The 7018-nt window shown below is 36.8% G+C and overlaps 1 pseudogene across 1 annotated transcript; it reads left to right on the top strand.

Moving 5' to 3' along the window:
* Positions 1 to 236: 236 nt before the first annotated feature.
* Positions 237 to 2294, top strand: LOC104787617 (uncharacterized; annotated as a pseudogene). Its single transcript, XR_015557615.1, has 2 exons — positions 237 to 322; positions 507 to 2294. The product of XR_015557615.1 is annotated as an uncharacterized LOC104787617 (transcript).
* The last annotated feature ends 4724 nt before the right edge of the window (positions 2295 to 7018 follow it).

Below are 7018 nucleotides of genomic sequence, written 5' to 3'. Positions count from 1 at the left end.
AGTAAAATAACAAAACTACAAAAGTAATAGGGTCAATTTGATGTCAAAAGTACCTTCGCATCCTCTTTTGTTTTTAAACAATTTTCCGTCCAATTAGATAGCTGATATTTTGTTTTTTACAACCAAAAAAAAAAATTGGATGTCAAATAAAAGAAAACAAAAAAATATACACAACAATTTGTTTGACTACTGTTTGGTTTCTGCCCAACGGTAAATAAGGATTTAACACCAAAAAAAAAAAAAAAAAAGTCTTTCACCGCCTTGTGCTCATCATCTTCCTTTTCCCTCTGCACCGGCGCCGCCTTCTTCTTCTCTCCCTCAGGTAAAATTCTACCATTTTCACAAATCTTTCTCCTCTAAGGTTCGTATCGATCTCCCCGTCGGTTTGATCGTTATGACTGTAGAATCCATAATTTCAGAATTACATGATTTGATTCCCACGATTTCAGATGTCTAGAAAATGGTATTGGTGTGTTGATTTCATCATTTTGTGCAAATGTTTACAGATATGTCAGTAATGGATGAACAATCAGGCATGTTTAAGGTTCAACAAACCATCGGAAGTGTATTATGTTGTAAATGCGGCGTTCCTATGCCACCAAATGCAGCTAACATGTGTGTGAATTGTCTCCGTTCCGAAGTCGATATCACCGAAGGATTGCAGAAGAGTATACAGATCTTCTATTGTCCTGAATGCACTTGTTACTTACAACCACCAAAGACATGGATCAAAGCGCAATGGGAATCCAAAGAGCTTTTGACGTTTTGTATCAAGAGGTTAAAGAATCTTAACAAAGTGAAGCTGAAGAACGCTGAGTTCGTTTGGACTGAGCCTCATTCGAAGAGGATTAAGGTTAAGTTGACTGTTCAGGCTGAGGTTCTTAACGGTGCTGTTCTTGAACAGTCTTATCCTGTTAAGTATACTGTGAGAGATAATTTGTGTGAGTCGTGTTCGAGGTTTCAGGCTAATCCTGATCAGTGGGTTGCTTCTGTTCAGCTTAGGCAGCATGTTTCTCATAGAAGGACTTTCTTTTATCTTGAACAGTTGATTCTTAGGCATGATGCTGCTTCACGTGCTATTAGGATTCAGCAGGTGGATCAAGGGATTGATTTCTTCTTTGGGAATAAGAGTCATGCTAATAGCTTTGTTGAGTTTCTCCGAAAAGTTGTCCCCATTGAGTATCGTCAGGATCAACAACTTGTGTCTCATGATGTGAAGAGTAGTTTGTATAACTATAAGTACACTTACTCTGTTAAGATCTGTCCTGTTTGTCGTGAGGATCTTGTATGTTTGCCTTCAAAAGTTGCTAGCGGATTAGGAAACCTTGGTCCGCTTGTGGTATGCACGAAAGTTTCTGATAACATCACTCTACTTGATCCGAGAACCTTAAGGTGTGCGTTCTTGGATGCGAGACAGTATTGGAGATCAGGGTTTCGATCTGCGCTTACTAGTAGGCAGCTTGTGAAGTACTTTGTGTTTGATGTTGAACCACCTGTTGGTGAAGCGACTGTTGGCGGACAAAAGTATGCTCTTTCTTATGTCCAAATAGCTCGTGAGTCAGATATTGGGAAGATGTTTATGTGCAAACTCATCTAGGACACATACTGAAACCGGGTGATCAAGCTCTGGGCTATGACATTTACGGGGCGAATGTTAATGACAACGAAATGGAGAAGTACCGTCTGAGTGTGAAGAATGGGCTTCCTGAAGCAATTCTGATCAAGAAATGTTACGAGGAGCAGAGAGAGAGGAAGAAGAAGAAAGCCCGTAGTTGGAAGACCAAAAGGCTTCCAATGGAAATGGATGGTTCAAGAGGCAGGGGTGATCCAGAGAAGACTGATAAGGAATACGAAGAGTTTTTGAGGGATCTTGAAGAGAACCCTGAGCTAAGGTTCAACATATCCTTGTACAAGAACAAAGATTATGAAGCTTCTGAAACTGCTTCAATGACAGATGGAGAAGGCGCACCATCTGTGCCAATCGAAGAGTTGCTTGCGGAGCTTGATCTCAGTGAGGAGGAAGAAGAAGATGACGATGAGGAGGACATGGCTGCGTAATCTCGTTTCTCTGAAACTCGCAAAAGTTTTCAGTTTGATACCAAAATTATCATATGATTCTGTTGTTACACTTTACCTTTGGACTTTGGTATTGTCCAAGTTTTTGTTTAGAATGCGAGCGTATTGAAGTAAGCTCAATAGTTTGTGTCAAGGTACTACATGTCTTATGGTTAAACTTTGTTTGATATTCTGAACTTTGGTGATTGAACTGAATAGTTATAATGATTACACGCAAATTTATATTTAAAAAGTTATAAATACAGTTTGAAAATGTATCAACGAATAGTTAAAATAAAAACACACAACTTTTTAAAAGTAAAATATTAGGTAACTAAAAATTATATATATTGTAAAAAGTTACAATAAATAAATAAATAAAGGGCAATTGTCATGGATACTATCATTTTTAGTTTTTGGGTCAAAAATACCACAAGACCCAATAATTTCCATTTCTAACATTTATAATTAAAACATCTGACGAAAATACCCTCACATTCCTCAAACCCTCATTTGCGTCTCCTCTTTCTTGAGACGAAAAGACTGATCATCGGACTCTCGTCGCCGGCATATTTCGCCGGCATATCTCGCCATCTCGAGTCGCCGTTTCGAGAACACCTTGATCGAGATCACCATACCACCAAAAAATCCTCTATATACAGATCGAGATCAAGTCTTGTTTTTCCTCGCCGTCAGTGCTTTTGTTGAATCTCGTCTCCGCGGATCTTCTTGTTTGATCAATCTTCACCACACGACACTTTATCATCGGTTTATTGCCATTTATAAGTAAGCTTCAGATCCATTTTAATGTATTGTTCTCGATTGTGTGATTTACGGTTTGATTTTGTGAAATTTGAAATGATTGTGTGTGTGTGTGTGTGATATTTTAGTAGATTCTTATGATTTTGTTGTAATTGAAATGACTGTGAGTGATATTTGAAACGATTGTGTGTGAAACAAAAACCTAAACAATTTTGGGTGAAAATTTTAGTAAATTCTTATGATTTGGGTGTAACTTGAAATGATTGTTTGTGATATTTGAAACAATTGTGTGTGAAACAAAAACCTAAACAATTTGGGTGAAAAAATTAGTAGATTCTTATGATTTTCTAGTAAAAAAATATTCTAAATTGTGGGTTACAATGTGGATGATAGTTTTGTTGAGTACAATGGGGATGATAATTTTGGGGATGATAGTCATGGCCAAGAGCGAGTTCAAAGGGGATGATAGTTCTCACGTTTTGTTGAGTACAATGGCGATGCTAGGTTTTTAAAATTCATGAAAGAATCTATATAATTTAGGATCAATTTCCTGACACGATATGCATTTCTTCTCTTTCTTTTATATGTTGCAGGATATGGGTGATTCTTTCCCTATAGAAATCAAACTTCTTGAACTTTGTTTCAACATTGGAGAGGAACCGAGATCAGACGTGACAATAAACCAGTTTGTAAACAACGATGGCATCACAAAAGTGAAAAGCATCCTCTCGGTTGCAGAGTATGAGAGGATCAAGAATTCCTTCCTAGGACCAATTTTGAAGGTTATCAACAGAGGACTGATGATGTTAGGGAAAATGGGAATCCAGTGTTTTCTGAGCAGGAGTTTAAAGGTATCAAAGAAAAATGAGCTATGGATGCATTTTGGAGGACAACCTATGAGATTCTCAATAAGAGAATTTCATATGGTCACTGGATTGAAATGCACTGAATGGAGAGGTGATGAAGATCAACGGCAGAATCGTTATAACTGGGCTAACACTGAAGATGCTCACATATATGAAGATCTTTTGGATATTCTACAAGAAACTGATCCAGAACAAGCAGATGAAAGGTTCTCTCTTGCGATGATGATCCTTATAGAATGCATCTTCCTTCAGAGGTACAAAGGTAACAGACTTCCTGCAAAAAACCTTAAGAGGGCTCAGCATCTTGATGTCTTGGCTAATTATCCGTGGGGAAAAGATGCATATAATCTTCTGATTAAATCAGTAAAGAAGAATGTCGAATTAAATATGAGGAAGAATAAATATTACATACATGGATATTCGTTGGCATTGCACGTGTGGATCCTTGAGTCTGTTCCTATGTTAAAGTCTGCTTTCAGCACATTGAGTGTAATTGAGCGACCAACAGCATACCTGTGTGAAAAATACACACATACAGTTAATCCATCGATTGCTCAAGTGGAGAACATTGAAGTATCAAACCATGTAAGTTATATTCTCTTTAATTTAGGACTGAATCGTTTTCAAATATAATCACGATCGTAAGAAGGACTAATATCATTTTCAAATATTGATTGTGTGCAGCTCAAGGTTATTCACATATTACCATCGATACCCGATGATACAGAAGATACAATCTTCTTGGAAGACACTCCTGATCAAGATTTGAGTATGTTAACAGATGTACTGAACAAGGGATACAAATTGACACTTGAAGACTGGAGAAAAAGAGAATTGGATGTTGGTGCAGTGATGGAAGATATTGCAAGGAATTCTTACCAGTTACGTAACAAGGAGACACTAAAGCCATCCTCTTCTGGAGAGTTACTAATGGAAAAGCTAGATAAACTTTACAACATGGTTACAGATGGGTTCAGAGATATCAATTGCCGGTTATCGAAAATAGAGGAGAGTCTGGGAAAATATAAACCTACCAATACAGACGATCAGGTAAAACATTTTTTTTTATCAACTTCTAGCTTCCTCTTTATCAACTGGTAACCGTTTTTGTTTTGTGTTGTAGGAGCAACACCAAGATAGTGGAATGTCTCCATTTGCCGGTTCTCCAATTACAAACCCTACATTCCCCAGTTCTCCATGCGCTGAACAAAGTACAGATAATGTGACTCAAGTTTCTGACTCTCAGATTCCTACGGAGGTAAGAATTCTTACTTGTAAATTAAATTGTAGGGAAAGTAGTCTAAATTCTATACTAATGCTTCCTAAAAACGATTTGTATTTGCAGAGTGGTGATGGGATCCGTCCGACTAACAATTCTCCCACTGAACAATATACATCTGAGACTCAGATTCCTATGGAGGTAAGAATTTGTTTCTTATTTGTATTTTGTATGTTAGGGAAAGTATTCTTAATTATGCACTAAAGCTTCCAAAAAAACGAATTATATTTGCAGTGTGGTGATGGGATCCGACCATCTGACAGGTCTACCACTGAACAAAAAACAGTGCATGTGGCTCTGACTTCTGAGACTCAGATTACTAAGGAGGTAAGAATTGGTTTGGTACTAGTATTTTGAATGATAGGGAAAGTATTCTTAATCAATGTACTAAAAGCTTCTAATGTTTTTTTCAGCAATCATTGATTGACTGTGTACAATTGCTGCAAGAAGTTGAAGTTAGGTGTGAGAACAAATGGAGCAAAGGAAGAGTGCGAGCAATTCTTGATACAGGAATCAGTGTTTTCATGGACAAATCAAAGAAAGAAGATTTTTTTGTAAAAGAACAAATACTGTTTTTCCATAGAGAGAATGAAGGTGAACTAAATCAGAAAGAGAAGGAAGGTGAACCAAATCCAGAAGTTATAACTGCTGAGGTAAATGTAATGATTCTTAGAACTTTTTAAAAATATTCTAACACATTATATTGACAAGTGAAATAATTCATCTCCAGTTCTTTACTCCAAGCGAAAACCAAACAGAGAGGTTCACCCAAACCGAAATGCTCGATTCAGAAGCTCAAATGACCCAGAAGCTCGATTCAGAAGCTCAGATGACCCAGAAGCTCGATTCAGAAGCTCAGATGATCCAAAAGCTCGATTCAGCTGTTGATGTAAATTTTATTATACAACTTTTTCCTGTTATTTAATTTTGTAGGAAAGTCTTCTTAAGCTAAAAAAGGTTCTAAAACGTGTTTTGCTTGTACGGCGATGAGGAGAACCTTCCTCAGGAAGGTGATGATGAAGAGAACCTTCCTCAGGAAGGTGATGATGAAGTGAACCTTCCTCAGGAAGGTGAGAATCTAAATGATGGTATTGATAAAGAAGAAGATCATGTACCAGAATGAGTGAGCCCAAATGATGGTGATGATGAAAAAGAAGACAAACAGAATCCACAAGACGAAGGACCATCATTTGATCTTAAATGTTTTAGTTCACCTAAGGTATGTCAATTTAATTCAGTTCTTGTTTGTTTTGTATATATCATTGCTGATTTTTGTAAAAAGTACAAAGAGGACATTCATAAACACGTTTCTTTGTTACATCTTGATTTCAGGAAAAAAAGAGAAAGCTGGATAAGAAAGATAAAATTGTTATTCCAAGAAAGAAGCAAAGAGTTGATGGTGATGGTGAGAAGCAAAAAGATGATGGTGAAGGTGAGAAGCATGTTCCAAGGCGAAGCAATCGGCTCACAACTCCATCATTTTCAACCATTACTCCATATAAAGCACCAAGAAACCCTGCCACATCTGCTATTCATCCAATGTTCAACCCTTTCCTGTCTCCATCTTTCAATGATATTGAAGAATTGAATTCTTGGAAGAGCTCAAATATCAGAACAGGGTTAGTGTGACGTTTTAACAATTCTTGTCAACTTTAAAAATTAATTTTTTATCCAAGTATAAGAGAATGTTTTTTGATAATTCCAGGGTAATAGCGGATACAGAACCATTAACATCACATTGGATACATTTGCTGGGAAGACCAGAGAAGAAATTGCAAGAAAGAGTACTGCTCACAAAATTTATTTAAGTTTCTTTTGTGTTGGGTGGATTCATGAATCCTATCCTGAATGTCAGATTATCAAATATTATCGTGTCTATTTCTCCTAATACACTAAAAGTCTTTTTTTTTTTTTAATGTAGCATATTGATGCAGCTTTGGGATTACTTTGGTTGAGAAGAAACAAAGATCCCATTTATTTTCACAACAAGAGACTTCTGAAATCAACCTTTGTGAGGCCAGACTTCTTTTCAAATTTTGAAAGCTGGATACTTCAG

This window comes from Camelina sativa, chromosome 5 (assembly GCF_030686135.1).
Source record: "Camelina sativa cultivar CO46 ecotype springtype chromosome 5, ASM3068613v1".
In the NCBI taxonomy this organism is placed as follows: domain Eukaryota; kingdom Viridiplantae; phylum Streptophyta; class Magnoliopsida; order Brassicales; family Brassicaceae; genus Camelina; species Camelina sativa.
This window is presented reverse-complemented; position numbering and strand designations above follow the sequence as displayed.